The sequence below is a fragment of the Sorex araneus genome, chromosome X (assembly GCF_027595985.1).
Source record: "Sorex araneus isolate mSorAra2 chromosome X, mSorAra2.pri, whole genome shotgun sequence".
In the NCBI taxonomy this organism is placed as follows: Eukaryota; Metazoa; Chordata; class Mammalia; order Eulipotyphla; family Soricidae; genus Sorex; species Sorex araneus.
The window spans coordinates 338,041,604-338,067,349 of record NC_073313.1 but is presented as its reverse complement, the minus strand read 5'-3'; the positions used below and the strand labels follow the sequence as shown (position 1 = coordinate 338,067,349).

The 25,746-nt window shown below is 36.4% G+C and overlaps 1 protein-coding gene across 24 annotated transcripts in view; it reads left to right on the top strand.

The window, feature by feature from the left end:
- MYT1L (myelin transcription factor 1 like) overlaps positions 1–25,746 on the top strand; it is a 513,839-nt gene that overhangs the window by 45,504 nt on the left and 442,589 nt on the right. For all 24 annotated transcript variants that reach the window (XM_055120044.1, XM_055120037.1, XM_055120036.1 and 21 more), the window contains exon 2: positions 1,980–2,071. The gene's annotated coding sequence lies outside the window, so the exon portion shown is untranslated. The remainder of the gene's footprint in view (positions 1–1,979; positions 2,072–25,746) is intronic.

Sequence of the window (25,746 nt, the reverse complement as noted above, 5' to 3'; positions counted from 1 at the left end):
ATCTCAGTGTGCTATGTGACATTGTGAGACAATATACCATGAGAATAGTCATTTCCATCTTTGCAGAGTAAATGAGATCATAGTCAACAGTAGCTAAGAGTCTGACTTCTCCTAAAGGGTCATTAATAGAAAATGTCTTTGTCTGATCTTGTCTAAGATTGGAAACCTTTGCCCTTCTCATAATCCTCATTCACATCAGAAAGATGATTCTGGGCAGGCTCATGAAGACCCAGAAGGGAAGGGCAATTCAGGTAGAGGTGAAGAATATGTGCAAAATTGAAAGCATAAAATTTCATGTTTCAGTTTTCTTCCCACGGAACTGCTAAAATTGGAATCAACATGGTTGGTGGTTAGAAAAAGTTGAGTTAGTGCTCTAAAGGAATTCTATTCTTTTTCTTCAATCACTCCAGGTTTTTGTGTAAATGTAGGGAACCGGAGATATCAGAAAGTGCCTCCTTCCTATTTTTTTCATCTATTTATTTTAAATCTGTAATTTACATTATAAGATTTGTCCACACCTGATCTTAGTAACCAAGTTTGAGATCCTAATTTGACCTTTGGTACACATCCTGATTCCAGAATCTTGATGACTGATTAGTACCTAGAGTCCAGAGTCGAAGTTCATCCATCACTTATCTTTTGTTTGCAGTCAGTTTAGGAATGCCTGAGACTTAAGAACTTATTCACAACACCTATGCTTTAATTTTATGCTTTAATTTTAATTTATTAGCATTACTTTAATTATTTTTATTTTGAGGGGGGACTTTGCGTCACAACCATATGTATTTAGGCCTTACTTCTGGATCTGTGTGCAGGTATTACCCATGACAGGGCTGGAGAACCATATGTGATACCCAGGTCAAATCTAGGTTGGCCACGTGCAACACAAGTGCTTTACCCACTGCACTATCTCTCTGGCTCCTGATTTATTTATTTTTATTAAAATCCCACTGCATTATAGCAGTATGTAAGTTTCAAGTGGGCATCACTGAAAATGAACTTTTGTGTCTACCACATAATGTTTACCACTGAAAATTCAATCTATCCTTCACTATTTAATTGTCCCCTTTGTCCCCTTCTTTCTGTTTCCCCTTATTCTCTCTCTTCTTGTAACCATTAATAAATATGTATTATATTTCCTTTTAGAAAATAGTCTTGTAGTTCAATTTAGTATAGTTCATTTGTGTTTTTCTTCATGAACCACAAGAGTGAAATATTTCTCCTGATATTTGTCTTTTATCTGGTATTTCTTTAAACATAATATGTTCTAGATCAGTGGTTTTCAACTGTCTATTCACAGATTGCTGTTAGTGGAAATTGTCTCCCAATCCTTATAAAATTGTTGCTGCTTGGTCCATCCATGTTGTCGCAAATGTCAGAATTTCACCTTTTTTATAGCTGAGTAGTATTTTATGATATACATGTAATAATATAACATTTCATCATATGTAGCATATATTTTATCTTATATATGTATATGTACATATCTACCACATCTTCATTCAGTAGGCTTGTTTCTAATTCTTAGTTATTGAAAATAATGCTTCAGAAAACACGGTAGTTCACATATTTCTTCCATTTAGTGTTTTTATAATTTGGTGGTAAATATCCAGAGTAGCATGGTACTTGGATTGCATGGTATTCAAGTTTTGAAGTGCTTTGAGGAATCTTCACACTGTTTTTCTTAATATATGCCCCAGTTTATGTTCCCATCAATGGTGTATAACAGTTCCCTTTTGTCCACATCTTCATCAAAAACTATTATTTCTGAGTTTGGAGATAACAAGTATTCTCACAAATAAAAAGACACTTATGTCAAAAGTTCTGTACCTCTAAGGAAAAGCTGGATCATAGCAAGTGTGAATGAATAGACAACCTCCATAGAAGGGGAGTGGTCACAGAGAGGGAGATGCCCGTTCTTGTTAGGCCAAGGGAAGGGAGAAGGCTCCACTAACACTTCTGTCCTCTTTTTCTTGCAGAGAAGTTCACGCAGAGGCCAAGGCCACAGTGCATGAGCTGTCGTCTGAACACGTGTCCACCCGTGCTTATATCTGAAGAATCACAGAGTGTGGTATGTCAATGTGAATGGCCCTGGGCACTTGTGTTGGGACTATAGGAAATGCTGCCTAAAACCAAGTAGGACTTGGAATGCAGTGACTTCTGATGTCAAATTTGGCCAATTGAGAGAGGCATTTTTCTTCCAGTCATTTCTTACTGAAACCATATAGTTAGATGCTTCAGCTTTATTTTTAGTTGACTAAATATGCACACACTAAACTGATACATTAACCATATCTTTTCATGTTTAAGAACATTTTATAATCTGGAGCGGGCGTGATAGTATAGTTAACCTTCACTTGCCTTGTAAATAGTGGCCTAAATTGGTTTAGTCTTGATGCCGAATATGATTCCCCAACCTTTTCCAGGAGCTATTCTAGAATGCAGAGCTAGGAATAAGACCTAAAGTACCACTGGGTTTGACCAACAAAAAAAAGGGACATTTTATGTACATTTAGGATTTTAGAAACAAAGTAAGTTAACTTATAAACATTAATCAAAAAGCCCATTTGTGCTTCTACACATTGTTCTTAATTTCTGTTTTAATTACTATTATTTGTATGATACCTTTTAGATTTAAGAATAGTTCTAGTCGGGTTCTTTCATTAGAGTCTCACACAGACCCTTAAAGGTCATTCACTGGAGAAGATCCCAGATTGAGAGTCTGAGTATAAATTATATATTCTGGTGCTTATGTAATACGTGTATGACAGACTTAGGACTAGAGGAAGAGGCACATTATCTTAAATCTATTATTATTTTGTGAAATTGCTTTTTGATTTATATACAAAAGGGTAAATTGTTGCTCCCAATATTTAGTATGTATTGTGAGCTTGTAATAATTTCTTCATTTTCAGACTTGAGAAAACTTTTTTTATTGAATCACTGTGACTACAGTTACAAAACTTTCATATTGAGTTTTAGTCATACAATGATCAAACATCCATCCATCCACGAGTGTTCATATTCCACCACCACTGTCTCCAGTATCCCCCCTTATCCCATCCCTCCGCCTGCCTCTATGGCAGACAATTTCCCTCTTACTCTCTCTCTTTACGTACGGGCATCATGGTTTGCAATACAGATAATGAGAGGCTATCATGTTTGGTCCTTTATCTACTTTCAGCACACAGCTCCTATCCTAAGCAATCCCTCCAACCATCTTTGATTTAGTGATCCCTTCTCTATCCCAGCTGCCTTCTCTTCCAGGTAATAAGGCAGGCTTTTAACCATGGAGCAATCTTGCTGGCCCTTGTCTTTACTGTCCTTGGGTGTCAGTTTCATATTATGATATTTTGTGTTCCACAAATGAGTGCCATCATTCTATGTCTGTCCCTCTCTGTCTGTCTCATTTCACTTAGCATGATATTCTCCATGACCATCAATTTACAGAGCTAGTAATAATTTCTGACTTAGGTTTTTAATCCTCACTGTATCCACATAAAAGAAGCTCGCTACCTAGTTTAAGCATGAGGGTGTTGGGAATCAGGAAGGCGAGACAGCCACTCCGGATCACACACATTTCAGAGAACTGTCTTAGAATTGCAGCCTACTTTTGTCATCATGATTTCCTTTCCCAGGGTGGCAAATGCTTGGCAGGCATTTGTATCCCATTAAAAATCATTTTTGGGTGGTCCCCCAAGCACTTCCAGCAGTGATCCTTAGAACAGAGACAGGCCAATCCCTGAACACTGCTGGTGTACCCCAAAAACAAGTACAGCAGAAATAATAATCTTTGAGATGTGATCTCACTAATTTCCTACCCCGTTAATAAAGGGCATTGCTTTAACCAACAAGTGGGCTGGATGGTCCACAAAATCCTGTCCCTGAGCTGCGACAGGAGCTCCATACTCAGGTTTTCTGGACTCTTGTTTTCTCAACTAACCATGAGCAGGTGGAATTGAATAATACTAGTGATAAATGAGTATAATAATAATGCTTTCACATATAATACTCACATATATTCTTTAGATACGCTTTTCTTATTTTTGTAGGGAGGTGGGGTTGACCTCTCAGGTGGTGATCAAGGGACACAAAGCTACTCCTGCTAATTCTTGGCCAAGTGGGTTGATCGATCCATGCTATGACCATAGGATGCTCTGGTGCCTGGGTCTATGGTGCCAACAGGCATCTGGGCCACACTGATTGTACTTGAAGTCATCCAAGGTCATACCCAGTGACCTCAGGGTTGCTTCCAGTCAAACATGTGGTACAGAGAATCAAATCAAACTTGTTTGATCCAAATCAAACCTCCCACTCTCCAGTTCTATTACATATACTCAATACATAATATTCCATTGTCATTTAATTTCTATAAAAGTTGTGATAAATTAGCCAATTCCTTCATCTTTATTATACATATCGTTTTATTTGGGAAAAGCTATATATTTTCTAAAACATTAAACCTTTATTCTACCTTCTGGTGACAAAAATTTATCAGCAACTAACTATCTGCATGCTGTCATTTCCACTAATTTCAAAATTTTAAATATTTAAACTAATTTCTTCACATAAATAGCATATTCCCATAATATAACAATAAAGTATGATAAGACATTATACTAGAAATAATGTGTTTGCTTTGCATGCAGCTCTGATTCAATGCCTGCATTACATATGGTCCACCAACCCTTTCCGAAGTAATCTTAAACACAGTGTCAGGAATTAAGCCCTTAAGACTACCATATGTGGTCCAGAATCCTCAACTATGAACAAATAAATGAAGTTAGATATTATAACATATAAACGTAGATATAGTTTTAAAATTAAAACATTAATAAATTAATTAAATTAAAAATTTATGTTAGTTTGCACATATCAGTTTGGATGAATGTGGTTGGTACTGAATATTTTGTTATCATCCCTCTTTTTCTTTTTGGGTTATATATCTCTATATAACAATAAATAATATACATCAATAGCATAATTTTTATGGTGAACATCATTATATTTTTATAATTAGAATATAATTCTAATTACTAATTAGAATATTATTCTAATTATGCCTGATTAATCCTATATCATAATTTTATTATTCAACACTTGATATTTTTATTTTATAAACATATTTTAATGGCTAATATTTTTCCTAAAACATAACTTTTTCATTTATTTACTGTTTTTAATTTTACTTTTTGGTTTTGAGGCTATACTAAGTGGTGTTCAGAGATAACTCCAACTATTCTCAGGGATCACCCCTAGCAGAGCCCAGGGGACCATATTGGATTGCTAAGGATCAAATTTATGTAGACCACCCCAAGGCAAGCATGTACCAATTGCACCATTGCTCTTGATTCACACCAAAAACATTTTCAACTTTTAATCATTTCCTTAAGATACATATGTAGTACAGTATTTGAGTTAAAAAATTTCACTTTTCCAAGATTTTAATGGGATAATCCTTTCATAATATTCCTCCAGCCTTTTATCTCATCACATGGCATATCTTGCTACTCTAGCCATAGCTAATCATCTAGCATTTGAACAGTCTGCATAGAAATTTTATAAATTTGGCTCCAATAAAAGTTAATTTAGTAGTATGAGTTCAAAGCCTTAGCATTTATTTCAACAGATATTTTTAATTCCTAAGAGTTCATTTCCAAATATGCTTTCATTCCCTTGCTAATATGTTAATCCTACTTACTGTGTGGAAGGTGTTTATTTAGCCAGCAATTATTTCTCTGTAACTGAGAGGGCACAGTCTGATTTTTAACTCCCCCCTTTTAAGAATATATATTTAAATTGGGCATAATACAGATTTACTGTAAAAATATATAATCTCATTGTTTGCCATTGAGTATGGTGTCTATACTTACTTTTTCAGTTGGGATGGGCTTGTAACAAGGGATGGGGTTATAACATAAACCACATGCAGGATTATATGATGAATCACATGTCGGTTTCAGAGCACGTAAGCATGAAAACTACTACCTGAGTAAGATCATAAGACCCAGAGCTCTCTCTCTTCTCATATTGTAAATGCCAGCCCTATAGCAGGGATGCGACTCAGTGGTAAAGTTTAAAGCTTGTATGTATGAGGTGCTGGGTGGTCCTAGAAAAAATTCTATCCCTTATCCTAGAAAAAAATCTAATCTTGGGGCTAGAGTGATAGCACAGCAGGTAGGGTGTTTGCCTTACATGTAGCCAACTCGGATTCGACTTCCAGCATCCCATTATGATCTCCCAAGCTCTGCCAGGAGTAATTCCTGAATGCATGAGCCAGGAGTAATCCCTGTACATTACTGGGTATGACCCCAAATGCAAAAACAAAACAAAACAAAACAAAACAAAAAAAAAACTAGTCTTGTTTCTCATTCTATTTGGATATTACGTGGTCTGCAGATGTTTCCTAATATGGATGGGGTGAATGGTAATTTCTGTTCATAATTATTCTTAGTAGTCAAAATTGAATACTTAAATATATGCAGTCAGTAGAGAAAAATTATATCACATTTATTATACTACCTGCATAGTTTTATATAAGAGTATTACATACATATTCTTCTACTTCACCAACACCCTAAAATGATCTTTTCATAAACTTCTTAAATATTTTCAGGACTGGATAGCATAAAAGTCAGCAAGATGGCCATTCCACTGTTGTATTATGTTAGTGATTGAAATATTATTTTATGCCTGGAAGTTAAATTTCCATTTTATAATATTTTCTCATGTTAGTCCATATATATAATAAATTCAATTCAACTCAATTCAATTTAAGTGATATTTTTTAGAGGTTCTTCTCTGTTCAGAAGCTGTAACAGGTATGTTCTAAGATTGATGTCATCTGACATTATTTCAGATAGTTGATGGAATTCATTACATTTTCCGAAATGTAGAAGGAACCCTGTGTCATTCAAGATAGTGTAATTGTTATATAGATAATCCTATTAAATATCTAAAAGTCCATATATTAAGTGCACAATGCATGACCACATTTACAAGCAGGTTGCAGAGATTCCCCTGATTGGACATAAAGATACAGGCTCTTCCCCCAGTCATTGTACTGATTATAAAGCACTTTGTAGAAAAAGAGATAAGAGTCACTTGTCCCAAACTATGACTTAGCTTGTCATGGGGTGTGAATTTGGTATCATAGAAAAACATTGAAGGGGCAGAAGTGATAGTACAGTAGGTAGGGTATTTGCCTTGAATGTGGCCAACCCGAGTTCAATCCCTGGCATCCCAGATGGTTCCCCCAAGCACTGCCAGGAATAATTTCTGAGTGCAGAGCGAGGAGTAATCCCTGAGCATTGCTGAATGTGACTCAAAAAGCAAAAATAAAAAGAGAAAAAGGAAAACATTGAAGAGAAATGGAAGTTTCTACAATGTCTATCATACACCTGCCTCTTTCAACCTTTGTAACTTATCTATAAAGCAAAGGGTGCTGTCATCTAAGTGGGAATGCTGCCTATCACTTGTTGGGAAGTTTCTTATCATTGACGGAGGGGACTGTGTTACAAAACTCTGATGTCTCTCAGGGCGAGGGTTTTCTAAAGATTTTTCTCATAAGTGCTGCAGGCATAAGGTTATTCCTGTGGAATGATATTCTACTTTGCTAACATATATTCACTGACTTTATTACCACCCCCATTTCAAAGAGAAAGTGGAGGCAAAATATACACAAGGTCAAAACAGGGTCAAACCTGGTTAAAAGCCTGAGTCCAAATTCCCAAATTTTTGTCTAAGGTGTGGGAACTGGATTACTCAATGTGTACTCCTGGCTCTGAGCTCAGGGATCATGACTAATGGTACACAGAGGACCATATGTGGTACTTGGGATCAAACTGTGGTCAGCCATGTGCTATCTTTCTGAGCACCCCTCCTATCTTTATTTCTGCATACACTGCGAGGGCAGGTTTCAAAGGTTGAAAACTGTTCAAATTCCAAATAATTTCTCTGTAAGTTGTCTTAGATATATATCTCTACTAACCAGGTAACTGTGAGGTTCAAAACATAAAATTGACGCCAACCAAATCATGCCAGTCTACTAGTCATCAACCATTCTGAACTCTACATTGGAGATAATATATGCTGGAACTCCTGCTTATATGAAGAGACCCTTCATAGAAAATGCAGTGCTTCCTATTTTAGTCCATCAGTGTGCTTAGTTGTTTATTGATGTTGTCTTACTTTAATTTTTATATTTTCTGACTCATTATATGTCACTGTATTACTGTCATCCCGTAGCTTATCAATTTGCTAGAGCGGGCACCAGTAACATCTCCATTGTGAGACTTCTTGTTACTGTTTTTGGCATGTCAAATACACCATGGGGAGCTTGCCAGGCTCTGCCATGAGGGCGAGATACTCTCGGTAGCTTGCAAGGCTCTCCAAGAGGGATGGAGGAATTGAACCCAGTCGACTGCGTGCAAGGCAAATCTCCTACTCACTGTACTATCACTCCAGCTCTCATTATATGTACATGTAATTATTTATCATTTCTCATTTTGAATAGTACTTTCAATATTTCTTTTTGAAATTTTATTTATTTATTATCATTTCAGGAGTTACAATAATGTTAATATTGATGGTATTGATATATATATATATATATATATATATACATATATATAAGCTTAACACAACCCACTATAACTAAAATGCCCTCAACCCTCCGCCATTGTCTTTAGGTCTTTTCTATCTTGGTCTTGTTTTCTCCCACCTCTTCCCCTCCTGTGTTTTGTCATTAGTCTCCATGCCCCCCACCACACCCATCGAATCATTGGTTCTACATTCTAATACCAAGGGCTTGAAATTGTTTAATACTATTTTCTTGTTTTGACTCCCTGTATTCCATATATGAGTGAGATCAACATATATTTGTCCTTTTCCCTCAGACTTATTTTGCTTAGCATGATTCCCTCTAGCTCAATCTGTGTTCTAGTAAACTCTATTGTTTATCATTTCTTATAGCTGCATAGTATTCCACAGTGTATATGTACCTCAACTTTTTCATCTATTCATGAGCACTTAAGAATCTGAGTTGTATCCACATCCTGATATTTTCACGAATATTTGTATCTTACTTGTTTAAAGGGACATGTAATTGTACCACTCTAATGTTTTTATTTCATTTACCTCCATTCTCCATTTTCTGTTTCTTCACTACTTTCTTGTTTCTGCTTCTTTAATAGGTAACTCATATGAGTAAATCATGTTAATAGCTTTTATACTAGCTCTTAGTGGTTGATATTATTTGATGGGAAGAGGTAAGTAAAGGGAAATATAAGTGTCAAGTGTCCAGAATATGACAGCTTGAATATATATTAAAACCCTGGGATGAGCACATGCTTTGCATGCAGGAAGACTGGTTCAATGATCTTCCACTGGGAGCAACCCTGAATACAGAGTCTAGGGTAATAGCAACCCTAGAGTACTACTGGTTGTTTCAAACAAACAAATAAAAGACAGAAGAACAAAAGAGAGAGAGAGAGGAAAAGGGTGAGAGGGTGGGGGTGGGGTTCCCTCAGCCCAAACTAACCAGCTAAAACACTTGGGGAGATATTTGAATAGATTAACAAAGCAAACTGCCTTAGTAAAAAGAAGCCCATGACATTTCAGCAATAATCATTTCCTTCTTTCCTTTCATCTCTTCCTCCTGAGCTCTCCCTTTCCTCTATTTCCCCTTCCTTCCTTCCTTCTTTCCCCAAACCTATCTCACCTTGCTTCTCTTTCTTTTATGAGTTTTTGAATATTAACAATAGTATATGCTTTTTATAAGGAAAAAATCTGTTCTTCATACTGTAGCTCCATGAGGAGTAGCTCTTAAATATAGAAAAATAAATATTATTAGCCTTTATAACATCAGAAACCATACCACAAAGGATGCTTTGTGATCTGTGTCTAGAATAGAAACCGACAGAGGACCCCTCAGTGCCACAACTATCAAACTACTAAAACATATTCAAGGACTCAAAAGGCCTAAGAACAGAAACCCACTCAGTTGATATATTTTATTTTATCTTAAGAATCATATTGAAATAGCTAAGGTGAAAGATGACAGCTGAGATGGCCTGGAGCTGTTTCTTCTAACTGATTCCTAAGGTGCAGTGAGAGGGATTAAGTGGGGAAAGGCAGAGAGAGGACTTCTGGACATTTGAGCCCTGATAAACCGCTGCAAAGACTATTCCCAAAGCCAAGCAAGTATAATTTCTGGAAGGCCATGAAAAATCAAGGATGTCCTTTGATTTGGGGAAGATCTTATGTCAGCATTATTCTTTTGGCCTAGCTTTTTGATTTAAGGTGACACTTTCTTTCCTGAGTTTCCTCCTTCATCCTAATCTCTTTCTCTCTTTTTTTTTTTTTTTGCTTTTTGGGTCACACCCAGCGATGCTCAGGGGTTACTCCTGGTTTTGCACTCAGGAATTGCTCCTGGCAGTGCTTGGGGGACCATATGGGATGCCGGGGATCGAACCCGGGTCAGCCGCGTGCAAGGCAAACGCCCTACCCGCTGTGCTATCGCTCTGGCCCCAGTAATCTCTTTCTCTTTTAATGAAATACTGAATAATAAAATACAGACCAAAAATATACATTTAACCGGAGTAAAAATGGGAACCTCCTGTATTAGAATTTTATGCATCAACTATTTAAAATGTCAACTATCTGAAAATAAAGGCTTACTGCTAAGCTCTAGGTATATAAATAATACTATGATTATTAAAGTTCTTTCCTTTTATAGATGCCTAATGAAACATTTCCAAGTAGACTAATTTTTGGAATTTTATAAATGGTTATTGTATGGCAGTATGTATTGTATTGGCTGAATCATATGATACTGATTAACATGTAAGTGGTATTTCTTTATATGCATCTGTCTCCTTTTACTCCTGATGGTGCTCGGGGACCCATATGGGATGCCAGGGATTGAACCCAGGTAGGCCATATATTAGGCAAACTCCTTATGCTCTGAACTATATCTCCAGCCCGACATCTCTCCACTTTCACATGTGTTTAACTTTTCCACCTAAAAATGTTTCGGTAGAAGAGAAGTTGCATAAAGTAATCACAGAAGCATCCTCTAGTATCAAACTTGGGGGATAAATCCAACTCACTCTTTTTATAAACCTGGGATAAATTTCTCTGTGTACCTTAACTTTTTTGCCTATGAAAAGTAGATAAAAATAACCTAAAACTTTTTGGTGATTGTGGGATGCCATGACTTATTGCATAGAGTGTATAATAAGCATGTTACATTCTCACCACCTATGAGGGCATCATGCATATCAGTGCCCCCTCATATGGTCACTGACCTGAATTTTTAAAGAGGCAGAATTTTTCTGTTCATTTTACACTTGGATTTTCTTATATTCTCAATTGATACATATAAAAATAAATAATTTTATATGTAAAAGGTTTCTGAATTAGCAGACATCTTTTCCCACTTAAAAGTCTAAAGCCCCTCTCCTTCTGACTCATTTCACACAGCATCATAATCTCCATATCCATCCATGGAGTATAAAAAATGGCGTGAGACTAATACCAAAGGGCAATAGAAACAAGGGTCAGTAGGACTGCTCCATTGTTGGAAACTTGCCACAAGTTGGGGGGGGGGCGGTGGCAGTTAGGATAGAGAGGGGACCACTATGACAATAATAGTTGGAAATGATCACTCTGGACAAGAACTGAGTGCTGAAAGTAGGCAAAGGAGTATACATAATATCTTTCAGTACCTGTATTACAAACCACAATATCCAGGAGAAAAGAGAGAGAAAGAGGGAGAAAGAGAGAGAGGGAGAGAAGTGCCTACCATAGAGGCAGGCTGGGGATTTGGAGAGGGGTTGGTGAAAGAGAAATAAGGATGGGTGGGAGGCACACTGGTGGTGGGAAATGTACACTGGTGAAAGGATGAATGCTGGAACATTGTATGACTGAAACCCAGCCATGAACAACTTTGAAACTATGTATCACATGAATTCAACTAAAAAATAAAAGTCTAAAGCTGACTTAATAATTAATGCCTGTTCTGTGACTTGTGATTCGAATTGTATTTTAAAAATTATATTAAAACCAGCTTTGAAATTTTGGTACAAAAATATATCTATTTGTTTCTTTCAAAATAGGATGAAACAATAGATTAGACAGTTTAATCACAACACTGATTGTGTCTTGAATATCTCATTGATTTTCTATGTTACACAGAGTAAATAACTGATTTTTTTCTATAAAAAGAAACATTGACAAACAACCTCTTATAATATTACCTTTACATAACTCTTTGACAGGGTATTACTTTATAGTTGCATACTTAATCCTGTGATGTATCATTTTTACATTATTTAAATCTAACTTAGAGCTATTTGAAAAAAAGAATCAGTATCGATAGTGGAAGACAATGGGGGAAGTACCTCTTAAGCAATTCTCAGAGGCCCCAGACATTTCCCCATGATACTCTGTTCAGGGGTCTGAAGTGCCTGGGACTGAACTGGGGGATTCGAGTATATACAACATATGCTACAGCCTTTGAGTATATATTTCCCTTTTCCCAGAATTGGGTATTTCAGAAATTTTATGTTTTAAAGAACCCATATCTTATTTTGTAAAAGTAATTTGGAACATTAAATCACACAGGACATCTGGTCATTATTTATCTTATTTATCTACTCTTCCCTTTTTCTCCTACTGTGTAATGTTTTCTCCTTTGCTTCCAATTTGGTATTCCCTGTTCAACCTGAAAGAAAAGAGTCAACAGTGCAGTTGGTGAGAGATGGCAAGAAGGGGTTTCCACATGGTTTACCTTTGAACAAGCACCTTGTATGAGTCATATGTCATGTATAGAAGAATGAGTGAAGAACAGAAGAATAAAAAGAACAGACCTCACGTTCTGATGAGAGATTTAGTAGATTCAAGATAAACACAGTTAGTGAGTGTTTGGACCTATACAAATGTGCAAGGAGAGCTTATGAAAAGGTGCTCATTTGATAGGCAGAGACGGGAGGACCTGGGAGGGATGCAATTCTTTTGAAAGAAGAGGTAAAAAGGGAAAATATGAATTGGGACTAGCATTATTTCATACATCATAGCAAGGACAAGATTCAACAAATGTCAGTATTAATTTGTTGTAAGGTGATATTAAATTTTGCCTCCCCAAAATTCTTTCCTGTGGCTCAGTAACTTACACTGACACTGAAACTCTCAAACAGGAAGATCTCAAGACAACTGTGAAGAAGTGGACATTAATAACAAAGAGAATTTTGCTTCCTTTTGTTCTCCAATCTCCCAGCTTCTAATTTCTGAAATTTTCTTCCTGTATATTTGCAAAAGTGTCCTTTAGTTAATAGACATATACATATAGTATTTGAAACTGCCTGATCTGTATGCTAATAGTTTCCATAGTTCTGGAGAAAAGGGGTAGAAAAATTAATAACAGTAATTATAACTAAAATGCAGTGGTACTTGACCACTGCTAGTTCTCAGGTACTATGTAAGAGATTAGCAAATGGAAGGAGCTTCCTTTGTTCACATGGAGAACCCATGAAGGTGCTGTCTAGATGTGCATGTGAAAACATTTATCATGTGGCTGTCTGACACAGTAACCAAGTTTTCTACCTTCAGTAACAAACACAACTTAATGAACAAGAAGTGTTCATTCTTGCCTTAAACATTTTATCCCACTTCAGCATAGAATCCTTATGCATATGTTGTGCAGGGAACACTGCTGCATATGAACAATCAAGACACATATTTGGACACTCACATTTCATAAACACACAATCAAATTGTTAACCCAGATTGGGACTATAGAAACTACAGATGTCCACTTTCACTAGAGATGAGAGAAATTGGATGGGAATGGAGTTTGAATGGGAATGAACATCTCAGAATGATGTTGAAGAACACTGGGAGTTTACTCAGAAAGACAAGGATGTTCACCTGACAAAGGACAAAAGGAATAGTACGAAGAACTTATGTGATTGAGAAAGACTATTGCACCTGATTGACCAATGTGAGGGTATGAAGGACTTTTTGCTAAACTAAATTGTTTGGAGGTTATTTTATAGGAAACAGGAAGCACAGTAAGCATTTGGGTGATCACTCATTATAAAGCTGAAATAAAGAGGAAGGGCATGTGGATCATATTGACAAAAAAAGGAGAAGACCTCTCCAAGAGTCCATTTTGCCAACAACATGTGTCAGGAAGTACACTGGTCCAGAACTGTGAGCCTAACCTATCAGTTCTGTGGCCGCAAGAAAAACATTTACCTTCTGTGGGCTTTATTGTCCTCACGTGATAACCATACTGATATCCTTAGTTGATGGAACTAAAACCTTCAGCACCATGCAAATATCATTCCCCTTGACCAGAGTCAGCATCCTGGTGCTGAAGTTGTGCCAAGAAGAATGGAATGGAAAGAAATTAACATTGTTCAGCCAACACTTGAATATGGATTCCTGTACAATAGGGCTCCTCTCTTTGTTTTATTTCTCCCAAATAAAGTTTGGCTTTACATCTCTAATGTGTGAAACACATGTGTATATACACTTCAGAGAAATAAGCTTATATGCATAACACAGATATGCATGAACACACATGCACTACACATACATGCATCCACACACTGCACAGACCAGTATGCACATATGTTCTACACTCACACAGACTTACACGGCATAAAAATACATTACTAACATGCACACACATATATAACTACATGCATACAAACCACATATACACACCCATATATGCACACATATTTATGAATTCATACTTATATACCACACAGATATGAACACACATACAATGAATAAACACACACACACACACATATATATATATGCACATCTTTGTTGTACTACATTTTAAGTTTTTCCTTTCCAAACATCTTTATGCACTGAAAGTCTAGTTATTCTTCAAGGACTTCTCAAATATCCAGTTGGGTTTACACTACTCTCCAGTGGACTCCATCACCCACTGAGCGGGGGAAGCCCAGTTGTCCATTCATGGCATATTTTCCTACTCAGTTATAGAATAGAGCTTACTCATTATAATCCTTGTTTGCATGGCTTTAGTCCTCTGAGAGGAACAGGTAAAACATCACTCCACGTGGTGGTCCCTGAGATCTGATAGAATGAACCCAAATTCAGATGAGTGTTCAGGCCTGAGCCTACCCATACTCACTGTTTGTGAGTTTCACCAATCACGCTATACCCCCAAGGTGCACTTAAAGGAATCTGTGAAACTGATTGTAAGGAGACATTTATCAAAAGTACACTTTAATATTATTGAAAATATTATATGCTATAATGTTTACATGTTATTAATACTTACTGTTTATTTAGAAATATGTTTTGGACATACTAGTCCTTTTCCCCCTCAAATTATTCCCCTCGGTCTCAAAAATTACTTTAGAAAATAGTCTCTAATCTCATACAGTGTAAATATAATTTTTGATTATTGAAAATAGCTGAAGGTTCACAAATTAATAATGGTTATTGATATCCCTTTCCCCATTACCCGAAATTTTTTAAGAAAATTAAAATATATGTCGTAAATAAGTCATGCTTGTGCATTATGAATACATGAGACTCCATCCTTCCTTCTAGGCTCCCTCTCTTCCCACTTTATACAAATGTATAATGAATATACATGTATATATATATTTGAGAATCAGTTCTCTACACTCATTTCATAAATTATTTTCCTTTATAACATATCATTTTTATTTTAATGAGACAGAAAAAGGTTCAAGTACCCAAAAGAACAAGAATGCTAATGTTCACCCACAGCGATATTCTCGTGGGAGGATGGAAAAGCAACACTTTATGTAACTCCCTCACCTCCCAACACTCACAGAGCAATAACAGCAATTGTCTTTGCTGGTGTTTTTTCTCCTGATAGCCCAATTCTCTTCTTATTAACCTTTCAAACTTTTAGCAAACTCCAGCGATAGCCTGGTGCCACCCACTGATCAGCCCTGCCTTCACCTGGGGTGAAGGTATAGGATGGTGATTACAGGTTGTGCTTATGGACCACAAAGTCTCACTTAGGAAACTGGGGCTGGGTCTTTCCTTTAAGAAAAAAGTACTGATCCTTGGGGAGACTCTGCTCCAGGGAGATGGAAGCCTCTCCTGATAACAAGTTTTACCTTTCTGGAAAGATATATTTAAAAAGCTAAAAATCCAGGTAACTCCAAACTCTGCAGGGTTGTAATGGGATTGGGAGGGTTTCTGTGATATCCCACTGTTCTTATTGTTCTTGGTGGGTTTTCAAATATTTCACTTAGCAAAAGTCATCTTCACATGGTTTCAGTTCTTATACTTAAAAACGTCTTCTTAGGTTTTCCTTTTTATTGTCAATTAAAATTTAGTTTTCTCCTCGATAACTTCACTAATTTGATATTGCTCACATTCATAAATTTTCTCAAAAAATTAATGATTACATGCTATTAAACTCTAATTGCTTCATAGGAAATAACACAAAATTCTTGCTTTTAAGGTAACTATATCTTTGAGTGGGTATGTTGTTCAATTTGGAAGGACAGAGAGTGAAAAAAAAATACAAACTACAACATCCAACAGGAGAGAGAACAAAAGGGGAACAAAAGAATTAGATAATTATGAGGATATAGGAGGTCTTAAATGAGACCCTGATCCAGTTGGACTGGTCTGTGCATTGGAGGAAGAGACTCCAGAATGTACTCTTTCTCTTCACACATAGAGGAACATGAGAATATACCAAAAAAAAAAAGACCACTTATTAGAGCAACGAAGAGAGGTCTCACCAGACAGAAGTTTCTGTCTGGCACTTGAGCTCAAATTTTTCCAAGTATCCAGGACAGTGATAAAGTAAATATCTGCTGCTTATGCCTCCCTGACTGTGGTCTTGTGTTGTGTCCGTCAAAATTCACTGATTTATTAACCAAATACCAAAATAAAAATGTTCTTGAACCCAGAGGAAATGTTTTTATCAGTTCTCTGCCTCCTCTCCCCAGAGCAGAGACAGATCCTTCTATCTCTAAAGACATATGGTGACCTGAGTGTGAATCTCTAACACTCAAAAGGGATGTGGCTTCTAACTTTGTAGTCCTAAAACTGCCAATGCAGGAGAAACTTGTTCAATGAAAGCACCACTCTGCCTGTCATCAGGTGGGACTAAAACGGGAGTCACTAGATAATCTTCCAGTGAGAGCTCTTGGGCTGTGTTATTGACAGAACTTTCATACTTTGGGATGCTTCTCAACATTCTAAACTCCAAATTCCAGGTAGTTTATTCACTTGTCATCTGATCAAGACTTTGGAAACAAAATAAAACAAACAAACAGGTTGCCAGATAATCCCTTGCTATGTGTCAGGAATACATTGCATTGATGGGAGACTCCTTACACACCACACATACACACAGAGGCACAGGGTCACACACATACATGTGCACACAGAGGAGCTGGCACTGGTTCTGTAGAAGCTACCCCACTAGACCCCACACCAGACTGCACATTTCAGCATCATTCTCTTGGGAATCAGGAAAGGGAGAGAAAGAGCTCGGCATGTATAAGGAATCCATATATCCTGATATAGTACACTCAACTAAATGACTGAGAAGAAAATAAAATGGAGTCAACTTCAGCTAATTTTGAGAAGGGTTGTTAGTTCCATGACACGTCTACTCTCAGCAAGCATGCATAGCTTTGAAACTGGCTTGGCATCACCCGGTGCATTGGTCAAGCATCCAGGTCCCCCGTATTCTAAGGCCATGCTGTATTTTCTTAATTAACCAGTTTTACTTGGCTATACATTGTCTATAATGCCCTTTGTTACTAGTCTTTAAGAATACCTGTGTGTTATGAGTACCAATGAGCAAGATTAGCTATAATTTTTTTCTGCTAGATTATTACCTTTTGGGGCTAATCTAATTTTTTATGTGATTAATTTATGACTTATGTGGTGAGTATTGCGAATATTTCCTCTACTTTCTATCCCATTCCCTTTATTTATGTGGCATATGCCTGCAACTCCAAAAAATATTTCTGTAGAGAGTTGAATGGGGATGTATGAAGTGCTGTGCTAATCATTAAAGAGTGTGAGGAAGCCTGTCTAAGAAATTTTCCATCTATTTGTGTTTGTATGCTTTTGGTTACACACACACACATATGCATGCACAGAGAAAATTCCCATGTGTACATCTCTTTGATACTTTATATTGAAAGATCTAAATGTATTTGGAGGAACTAATTAAAAAACTTTATGACTTGAAGTAAGAGACTGAGGTTGATAGAATCAAAAGAATAAAGTTTATTCATATCTAAACAATTTTTTTCTATTTAGTAGAAGGACATTCAGCAACAGGAGTTTCAGAACCTTAAGACTATTGAGGCATAGTACTATTGCATGCAGGATTGAGGAAATTGAGAAGAAATGAGTAAAGTGACAGAGTTATGTGACCAATTATTTATTTTTATTTAATGAGTTATATTTTAGGCACCATAACTTACAGTACTGTTAATAGTAGGGTTTTATGCATAAAACAGCACCGCACCCTTCACCAGAATATCTGCTTCCCCTCACCACTCATCAGGACTCCCCACCGTGGCCCCCAGTTATTAGTCCCCACCTCCTCTACTATGGTAAGATTTATACTAAAGACTAGTTCTCCATTTCTATTGTCTTTGGGAACTGTTTTTTCCTTACTATATTAATTTATATCCCATATGATTATTCCATATTTTACACTTAATTATCATTAAATATTATTATGGTGAATATGTTTATAATATGTTAACAATTATGGGACAAAATTTTAAAGAGATTTGGTTGTCAGGGCCCAAATGATAGTTTAGCCAGTAGGGTGCTCACCTTGCACGTCCCTGGGTTTGATCCCCAGAATCCAATTTGGTGCCCTGAGCTCCACCAAGAGCAATTCCTGAGTGCAGAGCCAGAAATAAACCCTGGACATTGATAAATATGGCTAAAAAAAAAAAAAACCAAAACTGAGCACAGTGGCCACTCAACACCTTTATTGCAAACCACAACAGCTAATTATAGAGAGAGAACAGAAGGGAATGCCCTGCCACAGTGGCAGGGTGGGGTGGGGGGAGATGGGATTGGGGAGGGTGGGAGGGATGCTGGGTTTACTGGTGGTGGAGAATGGGCACTGGTGAAGGGATGGGTTCCTGAACTTTGTATGAGGGAAGCATAAGCACAAAAGTGTATAAATCTGTAAGTGTGCCCTCACGGTGATTCACTAATTAAAAATAAATAAATAAATTTATAAAAAAAAACAAAATAAAATAAAATGTTTTAGTGTCAGGTAAAGCCATCAGGGCTCACCCAAACAAATGACATCTAGAGCTACTGGAGATTTCTGTGAGCAGAGGTGTGACTTGGTAACTCCTGGCTTTGAAAGCCTAAGTATGTCCATCTCTATTGTGATTTGCAGACAAAATAGAGATAATCCAGCTGAGAAATAAGATAGAAGTAAAGAAAGAAACAACTGGTAATAGCAATGATATAAACCTGCATGGGTATAAAGCATTCACATCTATTATCTCACAGAATCTTCACAACTGTTAAAAATAGAAATGTCTTCCCTTTTTTATAGGGAAGAAAAAAAAAAGTTGTTGCAGTGTCACCTAGAGTGCCTTCTGCATTTCGGGATAAGGCCAGGAACTCTTTCTCACACACTGAAATTCTGATGCCAACAAATAGAGAATGCTGCTTTAGAAACTTTCTGGTGGCTTGAAAATGATAGTCAATGTATGAGCATTTTTCCAGAACTACTTTGTATTGTATTGTATATGGAAATATTTTATAATCTCTACATGAGTGTGTTTTTAATTAAAAAATATTATGAAGTGACATTATGGACGTTTGGGATAGCAAGGGATGCATGGAGTCACATGTTTCCATAGCCAGACCAAGATCATTTTGCTGAACAGGGCAGAGCTAATACTGGTCACTAAACCCTAAACTCTTCCCCCTTGCTGAGGAGAGACATTTTAAGAATTTTTACACATCTTTCCTTTATCAAATCACACTATGTAGCACTGTCAAATGAGGGAAATTCTACTATGGGATAAAACAAGGAGTTCATCAAAGTATCATTTCTATTTGCTTTGTGAATTTTTTAAAATTTTTTCACTGCAGATTTCTCCTTATAATGATATTTTACTTAGTTTAATAATTAAGTGAGTGTGAATTTCCTAAACATCCAATGTTTGATTTTGGGCAAAGGTGTTGAAGTGTTGGAAAGGGAAGTAAGCCAGAGATCAACACCTGCCACAGGTCAACTTCAAGGCTGGAAACACACATCAGTGGGAGCATTGTTACATCCTGCAAATTAATGAAAAGAAGAATTCCTTTAAGAACTTTCTACTGCAGCTTTCCAATTGAACTTGATCACAACTGCTTCTCATTTATCAATCTATTATTCAATTTTTAATGGCTACCAAGCCTTTTCCTAACTACTTAGTGTTGGTTTTAAACAAAGCTTTTCACACATATATTGGCTATTTTTTTAAGAAATGAAATTCATAAGTAAATTTGAGGAGGTGGGGAGACTTAGGGCATACTCAGCTGTGCTCCACGATCATTTCTGACTGCACTCAGGGATCACTCCTTGCAGAACTGGCCAAATGAGGTGCCAGAGAGGAATAAATTTATAATTTTATAGAATCTGACTTAGACTAAATGTGATAACTAGGCTTTAACATAATCCATCTTATGCTTGAATAAAAGGTATTTCTCCACACTGTTTTCCCCATTTCCTTTTATCTTTTCTTGTACCCCCTTCCCCATTTAGGTAAGATTTTTATTGGGTAAGGCTTTACATGAAAATTAGCAAAGCAATCATTTCACCCTCCTTACAGATCCTTTATGCTAAAATTTATAAAAACGAAATATATCTATTGAAATACTTTCATATTTTCATTACTTTAATTCCTAGTTCAATGACAGAGAAATGATGTATTTTATGTTTAGAATATGACTTACTTCCAGTACCAGAGATATAGTATTGTAAGCAAGGTGCTTGCCTTACACCTAAATGACCCAGGTTCAATCCCTGGTACTTCATATGTTGGCCAAGACCACCAGAAGTGTTCCCTGAGAACAAAGCCAGGAGTAAGCCCTCTGCAAAGCTAGTTGTGCCCCCCATGGAAAAGAAAATGAGTTACTTTTATCCACCGTAAGATCTGCTCTCTATCTATCTATTTATCTATCTATCTATCTATCTATCTATCTATCTATCTATCAATCAATCATCTTTATTTCTATGTAAATCAAATGTATATGGATTTTAAGTACATTAAAATTACCTTATTTTAAACACAACATTATATTTCATAACTATTTCTAAAATTTTAGTCTTTCTACTTGCTATCCTGCAAAACCTTGCCATTTATTAATGTTATTAGAAGACTATATCCTATGTGAATTTTCAATTAAGTCTTTTAGTTCATGCAGGGGATTCTTCAACAGAAGGGAACTGAATGACACAGAAGCTTAGAATGTTATTCTGAAGAGTGTCTACTTAGTCTACCCCTCCCAAGTTAGAGACTTGGTTAAGGATGGTATACTTTTTATGATTTTTAACTCTCATCTCTACAGCTAAATTTTAAAGCCCTGTTTATAGCTGACAGTTTGCTAGACACCCACATTCATCCCTTTATAGGTTATTTCTACTTAGATTCCCCATGGATACTTTGAATTAACATATCCAAATTACACTGAACCTCTTTCTGTCCATCTCTGTTATGTTCAATTCCTACTTCTGTGATTGCATGTTTGTCTCTAGCCTACTGGTGCAGGCCACATCCTAACTATCATTATAGGTTTCAGCTATGGGAATATGCACTATGGATATGATATATATATTCATATATAATATGAATATTAATCATGACTGAGTGTACTGAATTCTTACCCACCTTTCTCTTCCATGCATTTGAGACCTCTGCTTGCAACCCAGCTAAAACCTTGGGGGATCTAGACACTTTCACCCCTACTACATAGTATCAATATAAAAGTTTTGCCACATGGAAGCACCAAGATATCCCAATGACATTACCATGGGATTATTTTATTGTTCTTGGGTAAATTATTATGTTAGAAACAATATCATATTTGAAAAGGGAAAAGATCAAATATTTTTAAAAAGTTAGTGTCAAATCTTGCTATCCTAGAGTTAAAGCATTAGTACTATGAGTTTTGTTGTACTGTGATTTTGCTGTATTTTTGGACTGAGAATCCCCTTATTAGTAAAAAATATGGGCATAAGACTATATCCACACCAAGTGCCAATGTGAATATTGCCAGAGACACTTTGGAAAGATTTTAAAATGATTTTGAAACATACAGTTGCTAAAGGATGGGCTAGGCTTTTGAGCGCAAAACAGGTTAAAGTTTCATCAAACTGGCACTGAATCACACGTTTCAGTCATCCATGGAACCAGGGCCCTCATCCAATTCCACTTAGAATCATTAATGAATACAGCCCTCATGACTTAGTATTACTGATATTTGGGTGATGGGACCATACCCATCAGTGTTGAGGGGTTACTTCCTTGCTCTGCACTCAGGAATTACTCCTGGAAGGGGAACCATATGGGATGCTGAAGATCAAACCTGGAGGTTGACTGTGTGCAAAACAAACTCCCTACTTACTGTACTAGCCCCTGAGTATTATTAATTTTAATGATCTCTACAGCCTTAGTATTACTATTTTAAATAAGGAAGAGATAAATAATGTGTTCTAGCTACATAGCTTTACAAAGTCCATGCACTTAAATAATGAACTTCAGATGCTATCTAAAGTCATCTAAATCCTCCAACTGTATGTAGTGAAATGAATTCATCTGCCTGGCCACAGACTATACTCTATACTTAACGGAGACTTGCTTTCTTGAGTGCTAGTAAATGTAAATATATATTGAGTCCACATATCCTATCCTACTAAACTAATAAAAGCTCCTATATAAATTTGGTCTTTGCCCATATAAAATACTAAGTGTTTCACTTATGTAATCATTCTGAACTCCAATGAACTTTAAAAGATTGAAGTCATTATTCTCATTTTCAAATGAGGAAGTCAAATTCAGTTGCTTGAACACAAGTTTGACTGCTTTCAAATTTCATACACTTACTACTTTTATTCTCATCCCTGTTTTCTCTATAGCATTGGGTTTGGCTTCTCACACATCAGACATACCAAACAGAAAGCAAGTTGCCAAATTGATTCATGTCCACTGGGATTTTCCATGCTGTAATTCTCCCTGCCCTCATCAAAGAATGCTGTTTCTTCAGACCTTTTATGATTCACTACTACCTGAACTCAATTTCAGCACTGACCTTTTAGTGACATTTAGGACCTGGTTTTACCAGGTCATCCATGCATCCCACTCTTGAAGTAGGATACTTGGTCTTCAGTCTAAACTTTGGCAACACCTACCCAAAAATTATCATCATCACATTTGTGGTTTGATGCCAGTGTGGCAAGGTATCTGAAAGTAAGTCCTTTAAAATCTATCAGAGCAGAAATAATTTATTGTTCTCTTTTGCTAATTAATATTGTTATATTATACAAGCACTAGACTATGTGATGGCCTGACTTTTTCCATGTTTGTCCCCATAAGACATAAGAAAATAAGTGATTTTTGTGAGTTTGAGAACTACTCTTGCTTGGGTATGTGTAGGATACGAGCATGATTTTTCTGTTGGTATCATCGGCTAATATATAGAATTGAAATTTGTGTGTGTGCGTGTGTGTGTGTGTGGTCACACCTGGTGATGCTCAAGAGTGACTGCTGATTCTGTACTCAGGACTTACTCCTGGTAGTACTCAGGAGACCATATTGGATGCCAGGGATGGAACCTGGGTGAACCATGTGCAAGACAAATGCTCTATCTTCTGTACTATCACTCTGGCCCTAGACTTGCATTTTTTAAAAAGGCAACATAGCTTGAGTGTTAAGAACTCCAGAACATAATTGAGTAGTGGACAACACAGTCATTGTCTCAACACCAAAGCATTAGAAGGAAGAGAAAAGGAGTTTCCCTCACACTTAAATTAGTTCAAGATCCAAAAAAGACCTGGTGGTGGATAGTGCTCTTACTCCGGGGATCTAATTCAAATAGTGTACTAAAATTAACTTGGTTTCTGAATCAGCTTGGTATGGATTCAAATTATGGCCCTAATGTCTACAAGCTAGAGTTTCTTTACCAACTAAGTTAACTTTCCTGAGTAAACTTTTTCTTTAAGTAAGATGATATAACTCATATTGTCGCAACATTAGACTACATGCAATGAGGAGCATATTGCCTGACACATTCCAAGCACATAAACATATTCCAAGGGATCCTGATGTCACAAGTATTCATTAGCTCAGAAATATCTCATCAAGAACAATGGGATCATTTAGTGCAGGGATTAAATTAGAAAATTAAAATATCTCTTCTTTCCCGCCCTGACTGGGGCTATGAGCTACTCTTGACTCACAGGGACTGCCTGGAAAGGATGGAATGACAGAAAAGGAACACAAAATAGATTCTTCTTCAAATCTTAGAATTATTTTTTTATATACTAATCCATCAAGTTGCTTAAGAATCATATGCAAAGGGCCTTTTTAGAAATGCAATTCATGCCCACAGATGAAAGTTCATCTATCCTTCTGACCCATACTGTTTATACATTTATCTCTTTTACTTTGGAGGAAGCCCACTATCTTACAGTGAGTTTGTTATATGGATGTGTCCTCTTTCTGGGTTGCTGAGTGAAGAACATGGAGTCTGTATCTAGGATGTGGTATACTCAAGTTGGGACTTCAAGCCAGGAAGATTTTGTTTTGCTTCCATTTTCAAAGTGCATATAAACTACTTTCATTTTGGTGTTGTTTTGTTTGGGGTGGCCCACACCCAGAGGTGCTAGGGGTTTCTCCCAGTTCTATGCTTAGGTATCATCCCTTGACATGTTGAGTGTCAGTCACATGCAAACCTGAGTCAGTCCATGCAAGTCAAGTATCCTTATCCACTGTACATCTCTCTGGCCTTAAATAGTATGCTATTTTCTTAATCATTGAAAAAGAAGAAAAGCAAAATTAAGAAGGGGCAGAGAAAGAAAATGGAAGGGGAGAGTTGGGGGAAGGGATTAAAAAGAGAGGGATAAGGGGAGGAAGAGTTGTATTTGGTCAATCAGGAAGAATTAAATTCAACTATTCTTCCCAAAATCAACACTATTTCTCATTAAAATTTAGTATTTTCTATGTATTTTATATTTTAAAAGTTTATTTTCCCTCTGTATCCAAACTTTTGAGAAAAATAGTGATTTTATTTACTTACTCTGTGCTGTTATTTTACCAGTTGAAGGGGCAATTTATTACCTATCATGATGTATTTTTGACACTTAGAAGACATCAAAATCACCTAATTTTCTGAAAATAAAAATGCATCTATCTATAGCACAATCTAAGAAGGGAAAAACTGCTGCGTATTAAAAATAAGTGTGTTTATTTGGATCTTGATTTAAGTTATTTGGTTTTATAGTTGCTAAAAAAATTCAAATCAGTGGTAGAGATAAGCATAAAATTTTATAGTCACATCTATTATTATTATTTTTTGAAACTATTTTATTTGGTAGCATATTAAAGCAAAATTTGAAATTTTAATAAGTAATTTTATATAGTTAATAAGTGTGGTAGAAAAGTATGAGTTACTGGAGCCATTTATTCATTATTTTTCCCAAAAAAAATAAAATTTATCCCC